The sequence below is a fragment of the Mustela putorius genome, unplaced genomic scaffold, assembly GCF_011764305.1.
Source record: "Mustela putorius furo isolate JIRA1106 unplaced genomic scaffold, ASM1176430v1.1 tig00000835_pilon_pilon_pilon, whole genome shotgun sequence".
Classification (NCBI taxonomy): Eukaryota; Metazoa; Chordata; class Mammalia; order Carnivora; family Mustelidae; genus Mustela; species Mustela putorius.
Window position 1 is genome coordinate 1,847,342 of NW_025421492.1, and position 26,220 is coordinate 1,873,561.

General features: G+C 42.1%; 1 long non-coding RNA gene across 1 annotated transcript; it reads left to right on the forward strand.

The window, feature by feature from the left end:
* LOC101686615 lies at positions 1 to 26,220 on the forward strand. Its single transcript, XR_198958.3, has 4 exons — positions 1 to 461; positions 724 to 800; positions 1,897 to 2,037; positions 23,721 to 26,220. It is a non-coding gene; the product is annotated as an uncharacterized LOC101686615 (long non-coding RNA).

Here is a 26,220-nt window from a genome sequence, read left to right on the forward strand (position 1 = left end):
TCGAGTTAACTCTTGAATAATAAATGTATTTCGAAAATATTTCTTCTCTCTCTGCTACTTCTAGTTAATCCACTTATGCTTACTTTGTAGACACTATTTGAAAATCATTCTGACTTTTAAGGTTCTCATATATTCTTTTATATTGGTGCCTTCTTTTTATTTTTTTCTCAGGTCCCTTGATTCTAAATATTTGAGAGTAAAAAATCACTAGGCTACTTTAATTACAGTGCTTTGAACGAGTTGGTTTGATTTGCCTTTTTAATCTGTGTTCTCTCTGTCTCCTAGCCCAGCTTCTGGGAGGTTCAAGGAACAGAGTGACTCACCACACCGTGTGCTGTGTCATCAGGAAAGAGGGAGCCTGAGGAACGGAGATAGACTGGGACTCAGAGTTTCTGGATTTTGACCCCTGCGGGCTCACTGGCTGTCTCTGCATGGGGCTGCATTTTGACTGGGGTTTATAGGTAATCACTTAATTTCATGTTCTTTGTAGTTTTTCCTTTCAAAAATGGCAATAATTACCCTTTATCCCTCCACTTCCCCACCAGGATATGGCAACGGCTTCATCATTACTAAAAACAAAATGAAATCGTCAATCTGTCCAGAGGTGTTTGCCATATAAATACAGAAAACAATTCTCGTGATTTCCTTGGCCTTCGTGGCTGTGCCCGTAGGGTCAGTAAGCATTTTCTCAATGAAGGGGGCGTTTTGAAATTCTTTCCACAGAAGTCTGGCATTCTTTCTAAATGGACCTGGAGGCTGAGGAGCCCTGGAGTGCTTCCAGCTGGTTCAAACTCTGCCAGGTAAGTATTTCCATGAACTAACAAGCTGCGGTAGACTGGTTATTCATGGGCTTGGCTGTTACTGCTGTATTGTTCTTGAGTTACTTTTGTGTTATATTTTTAGAACCCCTCTAATTTTATAAGTCCTGATGCTTAATCTGAGTCAGTAAGTGTTCTTATAGATGTAGAATACTAGAGCAGAGTAGAACAATCTACCTTTTAAGAAAGGGCATTTATTGTAAATGTAATAAGATGATTAGAGGTAGGCGTTTTGAGAGCGGCTAGGGACGGTATCATGTGTGTCCCATGCTCATTCTTTCCTTTTGCTCCAACCTCTAGCACGTTTAGTTTTTATCCTTAGGTTTGATGCTTTTCCATCACCAAATGGTTGCCATACGCACAGAGAGTGAATCTCAGCAAGGTGTTGTATGAGTACAGAAGTAGGGAGTCTATCAAGATGGCAAGAGAAGCCTGGTGGTGGGTATTATGGAGGGGATGCATGGAGCACTGGGTATGGTGCATAAGCAATGATTTCTGATACAATGAAAATAAATTTAAAAAATTAAAAAAAAATTTAAAAAAGAATAATAAAAGTTGAAATAGTCACTGTAGAAAAAAAAATAAAATAAAAAATGTATAATACCGTAAAAAAAAGAGAGAGAGAGAAGGCTCTTCTCACATACTTGTCTTCTTCTTCTTCTTTTTTTTAAAGATTTTATTTATTTATTTGACAGAGATCACAAGTAGGCAGCGAAGTAGGGGGAGTGGGGAAGCAGGCCCCCCGCTAAGCAGAGAGCCTGATGCAGGGCTCGATCCCAGGACTCTGGGATCATGACCCCAGCCAAAGACAGAGGCTTAACCCACTGAGCCACCCAGGGGCCCCACTTGTCTTCTTTTACGCAAGAACAAAAATCTGTCCCCAGAGTCCCTCTACTTCACATCTCGTTGGGCAGAAAGGGATCTCATAGCCTCTCTGAGCAGCAAGGGTGGCAGGAAAAGGGAGTATTTTGCTTTTTCAGTATCTACATTCAGAGATGGGCAAGGAGAAGGGATAGGAAATGACTGACCAAAGTGCTTGTCAACACTAACAAGTTCTTTTTCTTTCTTTCCTTTCTAGTCTGCTCACAGAAGTCATTGCCTGCCAACAGCCTACCACAGTCTTGGGAGTGAACTCCAACAAAGTTACCATCATGACTGCAGATGCATCCCATCAAGATGGAAAAATGGGCTCCAAATGCTGTTGCGCTATTCCTGAAAGGTAACCAGCTTCTGTGCACAAGTGGATGGAACAGGTCTATTTACATTGCTTTGAAGTTTACCCAGTAAATCACCATGACCTGTGCACGCAGAGGAATGGAGGGCAAAAACTGAATGAGTCTTGATCTGTTTCTTACAACTGCCTTGTGAAGGTGGCAGGCAGTCATTAATACTGATGATTATATAAATACGGGATGGACAGTTGAATGGGTAGCTGTTCGAATTCTAGGAACTGGGTGTGAGCAGTTTTATCTCCAGACTCCAAACGGTGCCTGGACTGTAAGTTTTCTGTTTACAACACGGTGGGTATAGGTCCATTGATGACTGGAGTTTATCATCCGAAAGAGATGGAGCTATCCTTTTAAGGTTTTTTTTTTTATATCCTTGCATTTATATTAAAATTTGTATTTTTTTGGCTCTAAATAGTTGGAGGATGACATGGAATGACCTTGTAATAATGCCATGTACAATGCAATTAACTCTATGTACTGTTTCTAGAGTAGTGTCCCATTGACAGGAATATACAAGCTATCATTAGCATCATTTAAAAAATATTTCAAATTTATTTATTTATTTATTTATTTATTTAAATAAACATATAACGTATTTTTCTCCTCAAGGGTACAGGTCTGTGAATCGCCAGGTTTACACATTTCACAGCACTCATCATAGCACATACCCTCCCCAATGTCCATAACCCCACCACCCTCTCCCGTCCCCCCTCCCCCCAGCAACCCTCAGTCTGTTTTTTGAGATTGAGTCTTTTATGGTTTGTCTCCCTCCCAATCCCACCCTCTTTCATTTTTTCTTTTACTATCCCCCAAACCCCCAACATTGCATCTCCACTTCCTTATTTCAGGGAGACCATATGATAGTTGTCTTTCTCCGATTGGCTTATTTCGCTAAGCATCATACCCTCTAGTTCCATCCACGTCACCGCAAATGGCAAGATTTCATTTCTTTTGATGGCTGCATAGTATTCCATTGTTTATATATATGTATATACAATGTATATGCGTGGGTATATGTGTATACCACATCTTCTTGATCCATTCATCTGTTGATGGACATTTAGGTTCTTTCCATAGTTTGGCTATTATGGACATTGCTGCTATAAACATTTGGTTGCACATGCCCCTTCAGAGCACCACGTTTGTATCTTTAGGATATATACCCAGTAGTGCAATCACTGGGTCATAGGGTAGCTCTATTTTCAGTTTTTTGAGGAACCTCCACACTGTTTTCCAGAGTGGTTGCACAATTAGAATCATTTTTATGGATGTGTCTCTTTGTTTTTATTGTATCCAGTAAGATATGCAGTTTAGCAGTTTACCTTGGAAGAGAAGTGCAATTAAGTTTAACTGGAAAGACAAACTGTAAAGACAGTCAGACGTTATCACCAAGATGACAGGACTCCAACTCTGAGTGTGGCAAGGCAGTTGTAATGATGAGTGAAGATGACCACATGTCCTTCTGAGTGTGATCTCCTTGATTTGAAAACAAAGGGAACCAATTAATATCGATAAGATAAGAAGATAAGAACTTTGGAAAATCTTGGTGTTTCTTCATCAATACTCTCTACTTGGGATGGATTTAGCTGAGAAACCCTGATACTGTCAAAAGAAATAAAGGGTTTACTTTTTCTTGCACAGAGTGGGAAGGTGGTCATTTTGGGGTCCAGGGTGCTGCTCCAGGGTTAGTCTCATGTTGCTCTTCTGCTTTGCTGTCCTTCAAGCAGAACTGCTGAGCATCTAAAAATGAGGTCAACTTTCTAGAAAGACAAAGAAGGAAGGATAAATGGCTGTATCAGGACTTGGGACATTCCCAGAAATCCCGGGAAACATGTATCTTGTTGTTATGGACCATGTCCCATGGTCATTGTTAGCTGCAAGGGAGTCCAGTGACTGTAGTTTCTTAACTGAACACATTGACATTGCTGGATTCTCTTAAGGAGGATGAAATAGGGAAGTGATATTGTCTAAGCAATGGGCAACCTATGCCACACCCATCACCATTGGCAAACCATGTCTGGGAGTCCACACTGTAGAAGTTGCTTTCCATGTCTATTTCCATGGTAAATGTAGGTGAAAGTGATCAGATGTAAAAAAAAGTTCACCATTTTCTTTTCCAAGTAAGCAATAGTAGCCTTTTTGTTTGTGTTTACTCTGTTTTCTAATTCATGTGCACAATTTTACATATACTTCTCTTCCTCAGTGAGAAAGTGAAGGTTCATTGGATAATGAAGTGAGTTCTGAGAAGGCCAAATTCATTCGATTGTTAGAGGGGTCTAGGATTCACCTCAGGACTGCTGTGCTCCCTGCATGGTCACAGCATCCTGGCTTCCCCTCTGGAACCAGCCGCTCAGTGCTGAGTAGACCTGGAGGTGTTTTGAACTTCAGGCTGAGGAGTAGCTTCTGAGTCATCAGGTGGCCCATTTTCTTCTGTGCCTAACCTAACTGTCTATCTGGGTCTGCAGGAACACTCTCAATGGTGTCAGAGACAGCAGGTCAGCAGTGTACTTAAACAGAGCCGGAGAAATACTGTAGCCCAGCCTGATCGCATCACAAATCCCAGGCTTTTAAAATTCTAGAGCCTGAAGTGTACCATGAGTTCCAAGCTGATGTACCTCGTACAGAATTTGGACCCAGTACAGAATTTGTACCATAATACAAATTGGGACATTTAAAAAAAATATTTTTATTAACATATAATGTATTATTTGCCCTGGGGTACAGATCTGTGACTCACCAGGCTTATACACTGCATAGCACTCACCATAAAACATATCTTCCCCAATGTCCATAACTCAACCACCCTATTCCTACCCCCAACCCCCAGAAACCCTGTTTGTTTTGTGAGATTAAGAGTCTCTTATGGTTTGTCTCCCTCCTGATACCATCTTGTTTCATTTTTTCCTTCCCTACCCCTTACAACCACCCACTCTGCCTCTCAAATTCCTCATATCAGGGAGATCATATGATAATTGTCTTTCTCTGATTGACTTATTTTGCTCCGCATAATACCCTCTAGTTCCATCCACATCGTCACAAATGGCAAGATTTCATTTCTTTTGATAGCTGCATAGTATTCCATTGTATATATACTCCACATCTTCTTTATCCATTCATCTGTTGATGGACATCTAGGTTCCTTCCATAGTTTGGCTATTATGGACATTGCTGCTATAAACATTCGGGTGCGTGTGAGTAGATCACTACATTTGTATCTTTAAGGTAAGTACCAAGTAGTGTGATTGCTGGGTCGTAAGGTAACTCTATTTTCAACTTTTCAAGGAACCTCCATGCTGTTTTCCAGGGTGGCTGCACCAGTTTGCATTCTCATCAACAGTGTAGGAGGGTTCCCCTTTCTCCACATTCTCACCAACATCTGTCATTTCCTGACTTATTAATTTTAGCCATTCTGACTAGTGTGAGGGGTTATCTCTGTGGTTTTGATGTATATTTTCCTGATGCTGAGTGATGTTGAGCATTTTTTCATGTGTCTGATGGCCCTCTGGATGTGTTCTTTACAGAAATGTCTGTTCGTGTCCTCTGCCCATTCCTTGATTGGATTAGTTGTTCTTTGGGTGTTGAGTTTGGTGAGTTCTTTATAGATTCTGAATACTAGCCCTTTATCTGGTATGTCATTTGCAAATATCTTCTCCCATTCTGTCAGTTGTCTTTTGGTTTTGTTAAGTTTCCCTTGCTTTGCAAAAGCTTTTGATCTTGATGGAGTCCCAACAGTTCATTTTGCCCTTGCTTCCCTTGTCTTTGGCGATGTTCCTAGGAAGAAGTTGCTGCAGCTGAGGACGAAGAGGTTGCTGCCTGTGTTCGCCTCAAGGATTTTGATGGATTCCTTTCTCACATTGAGGTCTTTCATCCATTTTGAGTCTATTTTTGTGTGTGGTGTAAGGAAATGGTCCAGTTCCTTTCCTCTGCATGTGGCTGTCCAATTTCCCCAGCACCATTTGTTTAGGAGACTTTTTTTCCATTGGACATTCTTTCCTGCTTTGTCGGAGATTAGTTGACCATAGAGTTGAAGGTCTATTTCTGGGCTCTCTATTCCGTTTCATTGATCTATGTGTCTGTTTTTGTGCCAGTACCATACAGTCTTGATGATGACAGCTTTGTAATAGAGCTTGAAGTCTGGAATTGTGATACCACCAACTTTGGCTTTCTTTTTCAACATTCCTCTGGCTATTCAGGATCTTTTCTAGTTCCATATAAATTTTAGGATTATTTGTTCCATTTCTTTGAAAAAAAATTGATGGTATTTTGATTGGGATTGCATTAAGTGTGTAGATTGCTATAGGTAGCATAGACATTTTCACAATATTTGTTCTCCCAATCCATGAGCATGGAATGTTTTCCCATTTCTTTGTGTCTTCCTTAGTTTCTTTCATGAGTACTTTATAGTTTTCTGAGTACAGATTCTTTGCCTCTTTGGTTAGGTTTATTCCTAGGTATCTTATGGTTTTGGGTACAATTGTAAGTGGGATTGACTCCTTAATTTCTCTTTCTTCTGTCTTGCTGTTGGGGTATAGAAATGCAACTGATTTCTGTGCATTGATTTTATATCCTGACACTTTTCTGAATTCCTATACAAGTTCTAGCAGTTTTAGAGTGGAGTCTTTTGGGTCTTTCACATAAAGTATCATATCATCTGCAAAGAGTGAGAGTTTGATTTCTTCTTTGCTGATTCGGATGCCTTTAATTTCTTTTTGTTGTCTGATTGCTGAGGCTAGGACTTCTGGTACTATGTTGAATAGCAGTGGTGGTAGTGGACATCCCTGCCATGTTCCTGCCCTTAGGGGAAAATCTCTCAGTTTTTCCCCATTGAGAGTGATATTCACTGTAGGTTTTTCATAGATGGCTTTGAGATGATATTGAGGTTTTTCATAGATGGCTTTGATGATATTGATGGCTTTTGATGATATTGAGGCTATCCCTATACTTTGAAGAGTTTTCATCAAGAAAGGATGCTGTACTTTGTCAAATGCTTTTTCAGCATCTATTGAGAGTATCATATGGTTCTTGTTCTTTCTTTCATTAATGTATTGAATCACATTGATTGATTTGCGGATGTTGAACCATCTTCGCAGCCCAGGAATAAATCCCGCCTGGTCCTGGTGAATAATCCTTTTAATATACTGTTGGATCCTATTGGCTAGTATTTTGGTGAGAATTTTCACATCCATGTTCATCAAGGATATTGGTCTGTTATTCTCCTTTTTGACGGGGTCTTTGTCTGGTTTTGGGATCAAGGTAATTGTGGCCTCATAAAATGAGTTTTAAAGTTTTCCTTCCATTTCTATTTTTTGAAACAGTTTGAGGAGAATAGGTATCAATCTTCTTTAATGTATGGTAGAATTCCCCTGGGAAGCCATGTTGCCCTGGGCTCTTGTTAGTTGGGAGATTTTTGATGAGGGCTTCAATGTCCTTACTGGTTATGGGTCTGTTCAGGTTTTCTATTTCTTCCTGGTTCACTTTTGGTAGTTATATGTCCCTAGGAATGCATCCATTTCTTCTGGATTGTCAAATTTGCTGGTGTATATTGCTCATAATATGTTTTATAATTGTATTTCTTTGGTGTTGGTTGTGATCTCTCCTCTATCATTCAGGATTTTATTTATTTGGGTCCTTTCTCTTTTCTTTTTGGTAAGTCTGCCCAGGTATTTATCAATCTTATTACTTCTTTCAAAGAACCAGCTCCTAGTTTCATTGATCTGTTCTACCATTATTTTGGTTTCTATTTCATTGATTTCTGCTCTGATCTTTATGATATCTCTTCTCTTGCTGGGTTTAGGCTTTCTTTGCTCCAGCTCTTAGTTCTTTCTCCAGTTCCTTTATGTGTACTATTAGGTTGTATACTTGAGACCTTTCTTGTTTCTTGAGAAAGCCTTGTATGTCTGTATACTTTCCTCTCAGGACTGCTGTTGCTGTGTCCCATAGATTTTGAACAGATTTGTTTTCATGAATTTTTTCACTTCTTTAATTTCCTGATTGGCCCATTCATTCTTTAGTAGGATGCTCTTTAGCCTCCATCTATTCACGTTCTTTCCAACTTTCTCTTGCGATTGAGTTCTAGTTCCAAAGCATTGTGGTCCCAAAATATGCAGGGAATGATCCCAGTCTTTTGGTACTGGTTGAGACCTGATTTGTGACCCAAAATGTGATCTATTCTGGAGAATGTTCCATATGCCCTAGAGAAGAATGTGTATTCTGTTGCTTTGGGATGGAATGTTCTGAATATATCTGCGATGTCCATCTGGTCTAGTGTGTCATTTAAAGTCTTTATTTCCTTGTTGATCTTTTGTTTGGATGATCTGTCCATTTCAGTGGAGGGGGTGTTAAAGTCCCCTACTATTATTGTATTATTGTTAATGTATTTCTTTGATTTTGTTATTAATTGGTTTGTATAATTGGCTGCTCCCATGTTAGGGGCATAGATATTTAAAATTGTTAGATCTTCTTGTTGGACTGACTCTTTTAGTATGATATAGTGTCCTTCCTCATATCTTATTATAGTCTTTGGCTTAAAATCTAATTGATCTTATATAAGTATTGCCACCCCAGCTTTCTTTTGATGTCCATTAGCATGGTAAATTGTTTTCCACCCCCTCACTTTAAATCTGGAGGTGTCTTTGAGTCTAAATGAGTTTCTTATAGACAGCATATGAATGGGTCTTATTTTTTTATTCATTCTGAAATCCTGTGTCTTTTGATTGGGGCATTTAGCCCATTTATATTCTGGATAACTATTGAGATATGAATTTAGTGCCATTGTATTGCCTGTAAGGTGACTGTTACTATGTATTGTCTCTGTTCCTTTATGGTCTACTACTTTTAGGCTTTCTTCTTGCTTAGAGGACCCCTTTCAATATTTCCTGTAGGGCTGGTTTGGTGTTTTCAAATTCTTTTAGTTTTTGTTTGTCCTGTAAGCTTTTCATCTCTCCTTTTATTTTCAATAACAGCCTAACTGGATGTAGTATTCTTGGCTGCATGTTTTTCTCATTTAGTGCTCTGAATATATCATGCCAGTCCTTTCTGGCCTGCCAGGTCTCTGTGGAAAAGTCTGCTGCCAATCTAATATTTCTATCATTTTATGCTACAGACTTCTTGTCCCGAGTTGCTTTCAGGATTTTCTCTTTGTCACTAAGACTTGTAAGTTTTACTATTAGATGACGGGGTATGGACCTATTTTTATTGATTTTGAGGGTTTTTTTTTTTTTTGCCTCCTGGATTCTGATGCTTTTTCCCTTTGCCATATTAGGGAAATTCTCTACTATAATTCTCTCCAATATACCTTCTGCCCCTTCCTCTTTTTCTTCTTCTTCTGTAACCCCAGTTATTCTCATATTGTTTCGTCTTATGGTGTCACTTATCTCTCGAATTCTCCCCTCCTGGTGCAGTAGTTGTTTGTCTCTCTTTTGGTCAGTTTCTTTATTCTCTGTCATTTGATCTTCTATATCACTAATTCTCTCTTCTGCCTCATTTATCCTAGCAGTAAGAGCTTCCATTTTTGACTGCACTTCATTAGTAGCTTTTTTAATTTCAACTTGGTTAGATTTTATTTCTTTTATTTCTCTAGAAAGGGATTTTTATTTCTCCAGAAAGGGATTCTAGTATCTTCCATGCCTTTTTCAAGCCCAGCTAGCACCTTGATATTCATCATTCTGAAATCTAGTTCTGACATATTACCAAGGTCTGTACTGATTAGGTCCCTAGCCATCAGTATTGCCTGTTGTTTTTTTGTTTTGGGGTTTTTTGGGTGGTGATTTTTTCTGCCTTGTCATTTTATTTAGATAAGAATATATGAATGAGAGTGTAAAATACTAAAAGGGTGGCCAAGACTGGTGAATCAAACAAAGCCGCCCACTTGATTTTGGGTATATTCTGGTGTCTTAGTAGAAACTACCTTCCAAAACTTTAAAGAAAGAAAAACATATATATATACAAAAACAAGGGTAAACACGAAGTGATAGAATATGACTATAAAAATGAAAATTTAAAAAGATTCTAAAAGAGGAAGTGATAAGAAAGTTGGTTGGAAAAAGTAAAAAGGGCACCTGGGTGGCTCAGTTGGTTAAGTGACTGCCTTTGGTTCAGGTCATGATCCTGGAGTCCCAGGATCAAGTTCTGCATCGTGCTCCCAGCTCCATGGGAAGTCTTCTTCACCCTCTGATATTTTCCCCTCTCATGCTCTCTCTCATTGTCTCCCTCTCAAATAAATAAATAAAATCTTAAAAAAGAAAAAAAAAATAATGTGATCAAACTGGAGCTAGAATTAGAGTATATTCTGATCTATTAGAAGAAATTATATCCCAAAATTTTAAAGGAAAAAAAAAGCTATATGTATAGAAAAAACAAGGTTAAATACAATGAAGCCATAAAATATGACTATAACGATGAAAATTTAAAATGATTTTTTTTAAAAGGGCATTGATAAGATAAAATAGTTAAAAATCTTTAAAATAGGAAAGAGTTTCCCTCTACTTAAAAAAATAAAATGAGAACAAAATAAAATTAGAAAAACTTAACTTTTCAGGATTTAAGGATAATGGGGGAAAAGCCATGAATTCTACGTGTTGCTTTCCCCTAGCTCTGGAGTTCTGCAGTTCTCATTGACTGGTGTCCTTGGTCTTGGTTTGATGTTCTTATGATCTGTGGGGGAGAGGCCTGTTGCAGTGATTCTCAAATGTCTTTGCCTATGGTGGAATTGCACCGCCCTTGCCAGGGACTGGCTAAGTAATCTTGGGTTCGCTCTTGGTAGCTTTTGTTCCCTATATGGTTTCCTTAGAGCTTTGGAGGTCGGGAATGAAGATGGCAGTCTCCCAATCTCCGGCCTGGAGATGCCAATAGCTTGGGGCTCCACTCCTTAGTGCTCCCTTAGAGGAAAGCAGTCAATCCCTCCTGTCTCCCTGTTCTCTGGCTGTGCTCTGAGCTCACCTGGCCTGTGACTTAGCATTTCTTTCTCTGGCACATGGCCCTGTTTGGAGTCTCCAAACCCAGCAGATTCCTTCAGTGTGCTCCCACACCACTCCTCCCAAAGGAGGGAGGGAGTCTCTCCGTATATGCCACTTGTGGGGTCCCTACTTGAAGAGCAGTGGTGTGGCTGTGCAATGGATCACAGTTTAAGGTAACCCCAAGCTGAGAGCCCCCACATCAGCTCCATCTCTGCAGCTGGCTTCCCTACCCCAATACCTCGTAGCTCTGCCACACACCTCTGATCTTTGTGACTCCATGGGACCTGAGACCACACTGTCCCCATGATGGTTCCACCCTCACTTAGCCTCTGGAGCAACATCCCTCAGTGAAACAGACTTCTAAAAGTTCTGATTTTGTGTTCTGCTGCTGCACTGCTTGCTGGGAGCCGGACCTTTCCCCCACAGTCTATCTTCCCTTGCTTGGGATTCACTTCCCTGAATGTCCTACCTTCCAAAAAGTGGTTGATTTTCTATTCCTAGAATTGCTGCTTTTCTTCTCTTCTATCTCCTGTTGAGTTTGTAGGTGTTCAGAATGGTTTGATAACTATCTAGCTGAACTCCTAGGACCTAAAGCTATTTCAGTCTCTTACTCCTCCTCCATCTTGCTTCCTCCCCAAGACCCGAATTGGAACATTTTTGTCTCCTAACTTTCCTCTTCCCTATTCTTTCCTTCTGCCCCACCCCACCCTATTTAATTTCTGACTTAGAGATCTTATTTGAATTTTCAAGTTAGAAAGACTTAAAGAAGTCACCTTTCCTAACTTTCCATCTGGAGGAATCCTAGAGGACCTTCTCTGAGTGCCATGTGTAGATATCCAAAGATGAGTGAGACACTCACAATCCCACACATTATCCAGTTTTGAATAATGTGTCAGAAAGCTGTTGGCTTGTATTGGGCTGACCTCTCCTATTAGATTTTATCATCTCCCACCAACAGTGGAACTCCAACATCCCCTTTGACAATTGACAGAAAATGCTATTGCATTACATTCCTAGGGCTTCCCTTTTGTAGAAACTTTATTGATAGAGTTAATGAGTCTCTATGAGGAAATTAGAGGGACAGTATATATGAAGAGCAGCAAAAATTTGGGGTCAAAGCTGAGAAATGTGATGGCTGTGGAGGAGAAAGAAACAGAACAGTGTTATTTGCCATTCTGACTGTCACCTTTACAAGTAAAACTTTGAAGGGCACCTGGGTGGCTCAATTGGTTAAGCATCTGGCTCTTGGTTTTTGCTCAGGTCATGATCTTGGGATCTTGAGATTGAGCCCGCCTTCAGGCTCAGTGCTCAGCGTGGAGTCTGCTTGTCTCTATCCCGGTGTTCCTCCTCCTCCTCCTCCTCCTCCTCCTCCTCTCTCTCTCTCTCTAATAAGTAAATACAACCTTAAAAAAAGAAGTAAAATATTGAGGTTATGTCCTTCCAAGGATCCTGGATTTTCTCCATTTTCCACAAGACTATAGAACAGGTTTATTTTATTATTATTATTTTTTAAGATTTTATTTATCTGTTTGACAGAGACAGTGAGAAAAAGAACACAAGCAGGGGGAGTGGGAGAGGGAGAAGCAGGTTTTCCGCTGAGCAGGGAGCCCGATACAGAGCTCAATCCCAGGACCCTGGATCATGATCTGAGCTAAAGGCAGACGCTTAAAGACTGAGCCACCCAGGCGTCCCTAGAACAGGTTTATCTTCCTCCCTGTGTTCCTCCCTCCATGTCTCTCTCTCTCTCCCTTTCTTTATCCCTTTCTTTCCTTCTTTCTAAGGCTATAACTATGAGTGTTTCAAGGAGATGTTAATCCATCTGATTTGGCATGATGAGAGAAGGCATCATGTATGAGGTGAGGCTTGAATTAATCTTGCAGGATGAGTGTTTCAGTGTTTGGTGAGATGGGAGGGGACAGATTGAATAAACACAGATGGACCAATGCAATAATTTTTATTGAGTCTGCTGGAGTGACTCAGTCATGATTATTCAGGCTAGTATTTCATAAATATGCAGCCCCACAGGCAACCATTACGGGTCACATTTCCTGGTCCTTTACTATGGGGTGGGCAAAGCACTTGCTAACATAGGGATGCAGAGTCAAAGTTGAACACTTAGTGATTCTCAGCATGTTCCCCCAGGGAAAGGCACTACAGATGACCTTCCCAAGCAAGATGCTCTGAAGGAGGTTCCTTGCCCATTCTGGTCAAGCTACTGGTAACTTTATCCTCTTCTCTCTTAAGAACAATACAAAGTGGGGGGGATTGTGAAGGAAAACACATATAGGTATGACATTTGTTATTTAAGAATTGTCACAACTGGTTTTAACTAACCATGTAGATGATGGTACTTGAGGATTATCAGAAAGTTGAAGGCCATAACAGAGTTCATCCAAGTCTGTTTTCACAGAGTTTACTATAGTAAGGGAGTAAGCTACTATTGCAGTCCTTTGGCTACTAGAGACTCACAAGGATTTAAAAGGACAATGGGTTTTACAGAGAAAAAGGAGGAAGTCTCAGGACAGTCTTTTATTAGTCAATGTCCTATTTGGGAGGGACTTTCCCTTAGTGTGGGGGTTTTTGGAAGTGATATGGAGGTGGAGGGAATGGATAGTGGGCAGGGAGCTTCCTGATTGGCTTTCAGATTCATTTGCCATCTTTGATTGGTTCTCAATCCTGGGCACATAATTGTGTCCTTTCCAGGCTAGGTAGGCTCATTAGGGGTTTTCCTCTTTGGACTGAAAGAGTATCTGGTTCTCTACTTTGGGTTCTGAGTCTAGTAGAAGCCAGGTCTGCAGAATTGTTGCATTAAACTATAAGGTCCTTTTTTAGCATTTACCAGTGCCAAGTATATAATAAGGAGTCCATAATACCTGTAGAATGCATAACAAGTATTTAAAAAACTTTCAAATATGGAAGTTAAAAGGATTGTACAGTAAGCATCCATATTCACTACCTTGGTTCTATTGTTAAAATATTACTATGTTTGTTTTATCAAATATCTATCCATGTATTCACTTGGCAAGAGGAATTTTCATATGATACATTTAAATAAGCTAATAAGAAAGCAGTTTATATAGGGGCACTTGGGTGGCTCAGCGGGTTAAAGCCTCTGGCTTCGGCTCAGGTCATGATCCCAGGGTCCTGGGATGGAGCCCCGCATCAGGCTCTCTGCTCTGTGGGGAGCCCGCTTCCTCCCCTCTCTGCCTGCCTCTCTGCCTACTTGTAATCTCTGTCTGTCAAATAAAAAAATAAAATCTTAATAAAAAAAAAAGCAGGTTATATTCACTGCTTTCCTGAGAAGAGATCTAGTCCAAGAGAATAATGAGTGATAGTTCCAGAAATGTCCTAATTGCCCTTATATGCCACTATGGTTTTCCAAGTATGGGTGGGGCTCAGGTCCCATACGAAGCTGTTAATGTCCCACGATTTTAGTCAGTTAAGGTGTGGACATGCTAAAGTTCATTTGTTGGTAGTATTACCGAGCCAGGATTTGCTTTCACCTTAAAACAATATATATATTAAACTGGTAGGGAGAAATGCCAGTTAAAAAAAATAGATATTGAGGATTTTAAGCCTCATGGAGCTATAACATCAGTGTTTGTGATATGATTTTTTTAAAAACGATTTTTATTTATTTATTTGACAGACAGATCATGAGTAGGCAGAGGAGCAGGCAGAGAGAGAGAGGAGGAAGCAGAGAGAGAGGAGAGAGCAGAAAGCCCGATGAAGGGCTCGATCCCAGGACCCTGGGATCATGACCGGAGCCGAAGGCAGAGGCTTTAACCCACTGAGCCACCCAGGTGCCCCTGTCATATGATTTTTTAAAGACCCACAGAAGTCAGCTTAATTCACCAATAAAGGTTAATTCTGTAGGTTAAACGAGGCAGGTGAGAGTTGCGTATGCCTGCTCCATCAAAGTCTATCAGGAGGCTAGTCATCGAAGTATATTTGTTTTTTTCTCTGTTCCGGTTTTTTTTCCCCTTTGAGAGTTAATCTACTTATGCATTATGACTCTCGAGTGCTAGATATTTTATACTATGGGAAGTGCAGCATCTGGCCTCTGACCACAGGGTCAATGGGTATGAGTTGTGGACATCACTGGGAGCCAGTGCCTGGCCTTTCAGTAGAGAGGCAGATGCCTTGAGTTTGGGTCTGGCCTCTGTCCTTTGGAGTTGGGGCCTGGGTTTCAGAATCATAAAAGGAATTTACTCCACAGTGGTATTTACTTTGCAAGATTGTGATAAAGATTGAATGAGATACTGCATGAACAATGCCTGACTCACAGCAACAGTCAGTCACTACGAGTTGTCACCTGCCAACGTGCAGCAGGAGTCAGGTACTTTGGAGGAACGTTGAAATGTGCATGTACTGCTGTGGTAGAATCCTGCTTTCGGGCCAGAAGTGACCTCAAAAATCCTCTACCCCAACTCCTCATTTTACAAGAGCCCTGAAATCCAGAGACATTAAATAATTTCCCCCAAATAACAGTTGAAGTTATCCTGGCATAGGATGAAAACCAGGTTTTTAAATTTCCTTGGGAAGGCTCTTCCCACCATCCCAGGCAATGCTCTTTGGAGGCTACTGCCCGGGGCCCTCTGCAGTGATGAGGCAGTGTCCCTGGAGACACTCAGACCTGAATGCGTCTCTTATTATGTGGCCTGGCTGAATTAGACCTTGGTTTTCTCTCTGGAAGTGGCTTTTGTCATCCTGCTGGCTGGGGCTGCTCTGAGGTTAAATGAGATGATGGGAATGAAGCAGGTCACAGGATGCTTTGACAACAAAGCGTTCCCCATGATGGTAGCTGGAGGAACGGGCAAAGATGCGGGGGGAGAAAAGGGGGAGGGTTGTGAGGGAAGACACAGTCCCCGATTCTCATAATCGATCATGAAACACTTGCATCCTGAAACGTGTGTGGGACCACTTTCAGAGGGAGGTGGGGGGAGGGAAGGAGCAGAGTAGAAGCCAAGGTAGCAGGAGGCGCAGGGAGCCAAGGTGCCCACGGGAAACAGGGCCGGCGCCAGGCATCCTTCACCTCGGGGAGTTTTGACTTTGGTTAGGGATTGAAGATCCCAGATGGGGTGCAGCTTGAGTCCACTATGGGATCAGCACAAAGGACCCCTCACTTCGTCCCTATGCCTGTCATGTTTTCGTGACTCCCACCTGAGCTTAATTTTGGGGTTTCTTAGATATAAATCCTCGTCTCAGAAGAACCACTATTACAGAGGATTTTCGAGGCAGAAGGTATGTCGGAGGCACTCGGATTCCGTGTTCTCGTACAGTGGATGGGAGGTTCTGCAAGAACAAATGCTAGCTTGCTTCAGGGGAGCCCAGGTGACACGGGCTCTGGTCAGGCCGGACGAGGAGCTGACCACAGCACGTCCCGGTGATGCTGTGGGAGAATGAATTTATGGTTCTCAGCAACAAGAGTGCAGGAAAGTATTTGGCAATTAATTTAGCATTGCGAGTTGGGTCTGCTTATCGCGTGATGCCTTTATTCTCTCCTTTATGTTTCTTTCCGCCAGAAGTCAGCATTGCCCAATTGTAAGAGGCCTCAGAGAACTCATTATTCAAGTAGATTCTAAGTTTTTTAGGGCAGGGACTATGCTCTAATTGCTTTGCGACCTTTACTATGTTAGCTGTGTAAACTGTAGGCCCTGAGTAAGTTGCTTGTTCAAAGAGAAGGAAATAACTTAATTTTTTTTTTAAATTCAGGTGAAACTATGACAATATACAGGCAAAGCAGACAGACCACTAGAGTCCCTGGGACAGCGAAGTGTGATGGCCAGGAGCACAGAGTGGCAGGACAAATGTCTGCGATGATGGACAGATTCTGTCTACACTGTCCAGTGGAAACCATGGGCCACGTGTGGCTATTGATCGCACTTAAATTGTGGCTAATACACTCGAAGAACTGAGTTTGTAATTGTATTTGATTTTAAGTGAGTTCATTTAAATTCTAAATATGGCTACAGGTGATTGATGGCTACCATGGGCCATGAAGAACAGGGAGGGTAAGAGGGCGACAGAGGACACTGAGGCAAGGGGTCAGGGTTTGCATCCCAAACTTGCCCTTTCCAATCTGCTCAGTTCCGTGGAGCCTCCATCTGGAAGGAGGACTCTGTGGACTGTGTGGCCCTTCTCTCCTTGGTCTCTGCATCTGATCAATGAGGAGAGTTCTGCTTCATTTCTCAGATGTACATATCTTAGAGCCACATGGAGAATATTAAATAATGTTTAAATAAATGATTGCATTTCAAGTGTTTGGAACACATTTCCTCTGAACTATCATCATCATAACATAGCAACAGTATTTATTGGGTGGTGTTTCTAGGCACTGGACCAAGTGGTTTACAGGCATTATTTCAGTTGATGTTCAGAACAACACTGTTACGAAGGAGGGTATTGTCACTGCTCTTTGAAGGGGACAGGATGGAGGGTTCAGGCTCTGGGTCACTTAGCCAGTGAGCTGCGGAGGCCGGCTTTGTTCTCTTCGACTCTGGAGCTCGTGTTCTGAAGGTCGTGGAAGAGCAGGACAACAGGCTCGTTAACTCTTAGTGTTTCCATGGGCTGGAAAAAACTCAATAATTGCGAAATCAGTTTTAGACTTGGAAAAATCTTAGAAACAGGAAGCAAGATGGCGTGTGGTCAAATGAGGAGAGAAGATTTTGGTCATTTATGCCCCTGTCGATGGGGAGACGTCGATCATTTACAATTTGCTCTGGAACGTTTTTCTTGAGAAACTCTCTCATCCTAGGATTTCTTAGGTTCCCGCCAACACAAAGAATCTCTCGTATGAAAATGTCCTCCTCATTACTCTGGTTAACGAGTAAAGAATTCTCTTGCTACTCGACAGCATCCGTTTGTCTTTTTTAAGCTACAAATCTCGTAATGTAAAAAGGAGGCAAATATCTGTGGATAAATATCTTGACGTAAAACTGGCATATTTTTTAGTTGTCTCTTGCCTAGAAACCTGTTTCTGAGAGATCTGGGGCTCCCTACATACCCCAGGCCGGTCTTCCTTCCTACCCTGCTGTCAGGTCACCCTGTTGTTTTGGTCCTTCTGATTCATCTGGTGCTTGAGCTGTGAGGACAGTGCCCATGTTCCCTCGCCAGCAACCATTTCTTCATTCTTTCTTTCCTTTTCTTTTTTTTTTTTACTTGTTTTTATTTTTATTTTTTTAAAAAGATTTTATTTATTTATTTGACAGACAGAGATCAGAAGTAGGCAGAGAGGTAGACGGGGGTGGAGGGGAAGCGGGCTCCCCGTGGAGCAGAGAGCCCGATGTGTGGCTCCATCCCAGGACCTGGGATCACGACCTGAGCTGAAGACAGAGGCTTAACCCACTGAGCTACCCAGGTGCCCCTCTTCATTCTTTCTGACGGAAGACCCAGAAGGGTGAGACTGATTGAGTTCAAACAAGTGTTTACCATTGTTTTTTAGAATATTCATCTAATTGTCCGGCTCTACTCTTGCACCTAAAGGTGCTGCTACGGAGTCTGACGTCTCTTACTGAGATCTTACCGGAGAAAACCACACGTGCACTTTGTCACATAAATGTAAAGAACAACACAGCAAAAGGAGGAATTTTCAACCCTCCCCCCACGCCCAACCACCAAATAATCAGCACTTAGAGCCTAGAAGCCCTCCTAATTGGAATCAAAACCCCTTTGTTCTTGTGTCTCTCTCCCTTTCTCTTCTCGTTGGGTTTTGAATGAGTGGCTCTCTTTTCCCACCAAGAAGAGTGCCTCAGCTTTGCTTCTCAGCTCTGGGCCACTCTGCTTTACTCTCTGACACAGCCTGCTGGATTCAGGGATTCGTTCATTTTGGCGCAAGACCTAAATCAGCCCAATAAAGACCAAGAGTTAATCACTTCCTGGACTTTGAGTCAGTTACTGGGGACTTAAATAAGGAAGCCTGTAGCTTTAGAAACTACTGGAAGCTGTCTTAAGAGTAAGAAGGAATCCAGTTAGGGGTTAAAGTTGTTAAAGAAGAGCAGAATTGAGATAAAGAAAGAAATTGGGTCCCTGATGACCCAGCCTTATCTGAAGCCTAAATCTGGACTTTTTAAGTCAAATAGACCCATAATTCCTCTATTATTTAGGTGAGTTTGAGTTGCATTTTCCTTAACCGATAATGGGAAGCATCTTCACTGATGCAAAGGGTATAGTCTACAGGCTAGGGAGCATAATAGCTCCTGCACTTAGAAAGGTGAATAAGACATATTTACCCTCCAAATACAGGAGTTTATAATTTAAAAATCTTCTTTTCCCCATTTAATGTGTTTCTTCTTGCAAAGCAATGGGCAGGATGATGATGATGATGATGATGATGATGATGATTTAAATATTTTATTTATTTATTTGACAGAGAGAGAGAGAGGAGGAGGAGCAGGGGAAGAGGCAGGCAGAGGGAGAGGGAGTAACAAGCTGCCTGTTGAGCAGGGAGCCCGAAGCGGGGCTTGATCCCAGGACCCTGAGATCATGACCTAAGCTGAAGGTAGATGTTAACCCACTGAGGCACTCAGGCGCCCCTGGGCAGAATTATTTTTTGTGATATCATTAAAAATTTTTAATATGTATTTTAATATGTAGTTCATCTACCATCATACCCTTTTAAGGTGAGCAATTCAGTGGTTTTAGGATATTTGCAGGGTCGTGTAACCAGCACTATCTCACTTCTGAGCCTTTTCATGCCTTCTCTCACCCCAACCCCCCCAAACCCCCCATCCGTTAGCACTCGTTGCCCACTTCTACCCCCACCCCCCAACTCCTGGCAACCACGAATCAACTTTCTCTCTCTAGGGATTTGCCTGTTCCGGACACTCCATACTGGGGAATCATACTGTATGTTGTGGTTTGGGACTTGCTACTTTCACTTCGCACAGCGTTTTCAAGGTTCCTCAGTGTCTCGCTTCTGTCAGTCCCTAACCCTTTTTTATGGCTGAATCATATTCTATTGCCTGGGTCTGCACTACTTTGTCCACTGATTCATCAGCTGACGGACATTTGAGTTATTTCTGCTCTTTGTCTATTATGAACAGAGCTGCTGTGAGTATCCCTGTACAAATCTCTATGTGGGTATATGTTTTCATTTCTCTTAGATTTACGTCTACCGAGTGGAACTCTTGGGTCGTATAGTAACTTTGTGTTTCACTTTTTGAGTACTACTAGCCTGTTTTCCCTGGCGGTTACACTGAACAAGAAAATAAGACTTCTCTTCTCATGGAGTTCCTAGGTTCTAATGTTATAGTAGATTGCAACTTTGAAATAAACTAGACCAGAGAGAAATCTTACAGCATTTTGTACATGCAAACCTTTAGTACCATATAAACTTCCTCTGAAATCCTTACTTTAAAACAGAAATGTGTTCTTAGCTGTCCTTTTGTAAATAGTGATGTGTGTGTATGGTGGGGGGGAGGGTTCCATTATTTGCTAAGAGCCTTTAAATCGGGTGTTTCCAGTCCATCACAACTAAGAAGTTAGACATTTATAAATCCTGCTTAGCGTCTGACTGAGAATTTATTATTGCAGTGGGGCACCAAGGAGCTGTTAGGTCAATAAAATCTTTAAAATTCTTTAAAAATTTTCAGAGACTTGAAAACAAAAGATAGTAGCAATGTTATTTATTTGATAGGAATGAGAAAATATAATTAGCCGCAAGTGGAAATGAAATCCACGAGATGACAGTTGCTGCTCAAGAAGAATACAGAACAAGATGGTAGAGAAAGCATACTTAGTACAGAGTGCATTTGCTTTTTAAAAATTATTTAACTGCAATCTCTGAAGTATGTGAGCATATCTGCAGTGCTGTATAAGCAGTAATAGTGGCATTGAACTCACCACGAACAAAGCCAGGTGAACTTAACCTTCACTCCCTGGTTTCATGCCAGCTGCGACTTTCCCGAAAGGTATTTGAAATCCCCTTATGATAATTCATTTGTAACAATTAGAAAAATGCTGGAGGACAGCACCAAGGACAATCCCGCATAAGATGGTGATGGAGGGGATCACAGAATTTAAGGGTGGAAGAGACATAGAAGTTTCTCCAGCGTGTCACCCCTCCCTCCAAACCTCCCTCCCTTCCTCCCACCCCTACCCTTCCCCCCACCCCCACCCCCACCCCCACCCCCACCCTCTGCCCAGTTGCCAGAATGACAAACCTGCAGTTGAAAGGTTATCAGTCTCTGGTTAAACATTCCTGTTCTAGAAACATGAAGATATTAATTGCAACCCCATTTACAATAGTAAAACATTGGAGGAACCAAAATATCTCACACAGCAATAAGTCACTATCATACAAGTGGAAATTATATCTGTGGACATTTGGGGAAGTGTTTTGCTATGATTTTAAATAAAAAAGAAGAATATAAACTTGCATGTATATTATGCTTAAAACTGTGGACAGGAAGATGGAAGATATGCAAAGTAGAAATAATTGTCATGCTTGGGTTATGAGGGTAATTTTTCTTTTCTTTTAAACATTTATACATTTTCTATAATTTTGCATAGTCAGCCTTCTTAAATCAAACTAATAAAAGTAGAAGGATAGTTTTACTTTTTTTTTCTGCTTAAAAACAGATAAAGTAAAAAGAGGGCTAACATACTGTTGTGGAGATAGAACTTTGCAATAGCATTCTCCAGGAGTCAGAGGCAACAGTCAAAAAAGGTATATATAAAGTTTTAAGTTCATTTGGTGAAGCAAGCAAATATTCCATACCTTCTATCCTTTTTAAGACCATTGTAGTCATTTGTTGAATTTATGTTTGCAATTTAATATGAGCCAGGAGATCATTAAAAAGGAACGGTTTTAAGAGAAACCACAGCATAAGAGGAAAACGTTAGCCAATTCTTAGGACAAACCTAATTACATTTTCACTTATGTCTCAAGGAAAAAAAAAATCTCCTGTCTCACACTGCACCATATAGCTTATTGGCAGGAAGAGTTTCCCTTTGGGTTATTTTAATATCTTTATTACTTGGCTTTCTGCAGTTTAGCGTTTGGATGCAGGGACACATGGTCTTTCATTGTTGTGCCTTATATTATCTGGAGACCCATAAAACCAGAGGGTTGACAGGTTCAGCGTTTTGTTCTTTTTGTCTGCCCAAGCCATTTAATAGTGTGATTGGCGCTGGTGCATTACCGCAGTTCACATAGGATAATGTCTTTTATCTTAGGATGCAGATTTTCAAATAGAATCGCCGTTTTTGAATAAAAAAGGTCAACCACAGCGAACCCATTTGAAATAACCTGAAAAACAATATTGCTGTCAGTGTGGAATGAGTCGATTAGATATTTTAATTTCAGTTTCTTTGATAATTTATGAAAATTAACATTAAAGTTTTTAAAATTAGATGGAAATTAACCACTAGCATAGTAAGCAAAGATATACACATATTCTATTGGTATTTAGAGAACAGACAATACACTCTAATTTAGAGGAGGAATATTGTTTTCCTCTTTTAATATATCTGAAGTTCATATGATTCCCTATTTCTTAAATAGTGAATGTAGTCTATTTAGATGCTAAATCAAACAAAGGGTAAGTCAAGTATTTTTCAATTTTACTCTAAATGGGCTGTAACCTTCAGGATCTGGGAGGGGTGGTGTATCAGACTGTATAATTTCTTACATTTCCCCCTTGGAATAATTTAGCACAATTTTATTAAAATCTTCTTGGCTTTCTAATAATGGAAGAAAGAAAAGCACTCCTAATCTTTATGGTCAAGTAAGGTAAATTTTTAACAGATAATTCTGATTTTTAATTGTTAATCTTTGCCCTTATCTTATTACAAGTTGTCACTCTAGTAGGTATTCCTGGTTCCTTTTTGTTTGGGTTACCTTGGCAGGTGACCAGCTTCCTGAAATGCTCTCTCTTCGGGATTTGGCCCAGATCAGCAGTGACTGACAGGGTCTGGCCATCTGTTGTTGGCTGCTGGCTACGTCTGCCTGACAAGTCTGCAGCCACAGCTGAGTCCCCACGGGGTGGCCGGGACAGCACTGGGAACGGAAAAACAAAGAATGAAATGTTTTGAAATAATTTGAGAGTTTGCCAGTACGTGTTTAGTGAAAACATTTTAATCAAGACTTTTTAATTAAAAAGCAGCAATCAAGTAGCCCTAACAATATGAATCTGTTTTTTAAAGAGAAAAATGAATTCGAAACTTAAGACAATGCAAGGGAAACCACCCGTCCGACTACCCAAATAGCTGAGCAAAAAGGTGGGGGCATGTGACCTGATGCCAAGTGACCCTGTTTTCCTCCATGATCATTAACCACAACAGTGTGCTTCTGGCCCGACTCTGCGAGACTGCGGGCATTCGTACCAAAGCAGAAGCACGGCTAGATCAATGGACAGAGCACCCCCAGCCCCAAACAGACGAGGGCTCGAGCTGCTACGTGACCGTGGCCGCTCATGTATTTGCGGGAAACCCACTTTGGCTGCTAAGGTCTGGAACCTGTCATTTAGGTTTCACCTAAAAAAGGAAACTCGTTCCTTCTTTCTCACCTTCTCAAGTGCTTTAGTATTTTATCCACGCCCTCCCTGCCTCCTTCCCCTCCTCCCTGTCACACACACACACACACACACACACACACACACGCGCGCGCGTGCGCGCGCACACGCGCACACACACACACACACACACACACCCCTACTTCTTCGTCGTCTTCTTTTTTTTTTATTTTGCAACTTGTAGGCTTTCTGTTTGTTTTGTAGAATGACGCTGCCGAGTGCTCCTGCGACCCCCGTCTTGCTGTAAAGCCTCTTGCTGCCCCCCGTCTTATCCTGTTAAGCATCGTGAGAGGAGGCAGCTGGGAACAAGGTGCTCATGGCAGAAGAGTTTTTGAAAAGCTCCCGCTGCCAGTGTCTCCCCGCCCACACGGTCCCCGCCGGCTGTCGGACCGCGGAGGTGCGGACGGTCCGTATGAGGTTCGCGGCCTCGGGGCCTCGGACTCTGCCGCCCCTTTTCCCCGTCTTCTGCTGCACACCTTCCCTGGCTCTCTGGCCCGTCTGGCACACCGTCTGTTTGGTAAAACCATGGGATTTAAGGTGGCTCTCGCTCCCCAACCCAGGCACTAAGTTTGGTGGTGGAAATGCGTCTGCGCATCAAGTAAGTTAGAGTCTGGAAGGTGTCATAGTGATGGCTTCTGCGCATAAATACCCGAGAAAACCAGAGATGCGTTCGTGGTAAGGAAGCAACAGACCCGGACAGCTTGGGGTGAATGGATTTCCATGCGTGGGGCAGGGTCCGGGGGCCACTGTAACAAGGCACCGCACACCGGGGGGCTTCAGACAGCTGAAACGCCCGCTCTTACCGGAGGCGGGAAGTCCAAGATCAAAGTGGTTCAGCAGGACTGGTTCTCTCGGGGCTCTGAGAGAGAGTCTGCTCGGGCCTCTCGAGCTTCTGCTGGTGGCGGCCAGTCCTTGGCTTGTGCACATCCTCCGATTTCTGCTTCCGTTGTCTCACGGAGCCTTCTCTGCATGTCCGTGTCCAAATTTCGCTCTTCTTATAAGGACCCCAGTTACTGGATGAGGGCCCTCTAGACTCCAGTACGACATCGTCTGGATTGGATTGTATCTGTAATGACCCTATTTCCAAGTAAGGTCACACTCACTGGAGGTAGGACTTGAACATCACTTTTTGGGGGACCCAGCACCACCTAGGACATGGTGATCTCCACACCTGTCTGTATTTGCGGCTGCCCTCGGCCCTTCTCTGTCCTCAGCATCCGCGCTCGTTGGCACTGTGGACACTTGGCTCAGACAACTCCTGGCTGTGGGACTGTCCTGGGCTTTACAGGGGCCTGTCAGCCTCCCTGGCCTAGACTGTTGGCTGCAGCCTCCCCTCAGCTCGCTGCGATGACCACAGATGTCTCCAGACATCGCCAAGTGTCCCCGAGGGGACAAGATCGCCACGGTCGAGAAGCCTTGTGTCACAGTGATTGTGGTGTTACCAAATTCCATGGAGATTTTAAGACTTACTCTCATATGTATTCACTACTATGTTATTTAGTACTGAAAGATGCATGATTCTACTATCTTTTTCTAGCATTGCCAAATAACTCTGTGACTTTTTAAAGTGGAATTTCATATTACCTTTTATTAATATTACTATTCTTGAGTCTTCTGTTTGTATTTCCCTGATCCATGATTATCCGTCCTTTCAAATTATTTATATTGTTCCTAGTTCAACATTTCTACAACCGTCACTATAAACTTTAGAGTTCCGCTCCTCTAGGGAACCTGAGTCTGTTCTGACCATCCTTCCCACCAAACAGAAGGGGTGTTGTGTTGTCAGTAGACAGAGAAATTCTTTTAGCCTCGCCTTGTCTGTGCACCAAGATTGAGCTGTGTGTAAAAAAAACAAGAGAACCCTGTATCCCATGACTTTTTGTGCGTAACTAATGTATCTGTCGGAGTGTGTGAAGAACTCAGTACATGTAGCATTCTTCCCTTTTCAGTTCTTGGCAAAATTTGGTGCCGCGAAAGAGAAGGAAGATTTTTTCTAAGCCGGTGACTTGGATGCTTGGTTTCAGATTCAGTTTGTCTGGCAGGGGAGGGGGGTGGGCAAGACTGGGCACAGATGGGCCCGTGGTTCAGCCCACGTGGGTCCTGCTTGCTCCCGATTTTGTGATCACACCACAAAGCTTGAGAGGACCGAGCCTCTAGAAATGAGCAGAGCTTCCCGGTTCTGCAAGGACTTCTGAAAAGCTGCTTTTGTTTCTGGAATGCCCTGACAGAGCATCCTCTGCAAACAAACCTTCAGAATCCTTGAGAAGAGAGCAGGAAGTTACAGTGTACCATTGGCTATCTCTAACAGGACCTGACAGATTCCTGAGGCTTTGAAATGCGAAGAGAACGGCAAACATTTGGTCACCTAGTGTCGCTTGGGTAATGAACCGGAGGGGCCTTTCCTGGTCCACCCAAAGGTCCACCCCCTCTCCTGGCCACCCGCTCATCTGTCATCTTGCTCAACTGTCGCCTGCACAAAGCCTTTCTCTCCCCTCCCAGGCAGGGCTAGCGGCTTCCTCTTCTTCGGGGTCCCCCAGCCCTTTGTGCCCCTGATATTTAGAACTGACTGAGTTGTTCTGTAACGGTTTGTTTATGTGTTTGTCTCTCCTGGGAGGTGATGAGCTCCTTGCAGCCAGGGACAAGGTCCCCATCGTTTTCATACACTCATCTCCTCTGTGGAATAAACCGTGGCTCTCTTTCCACA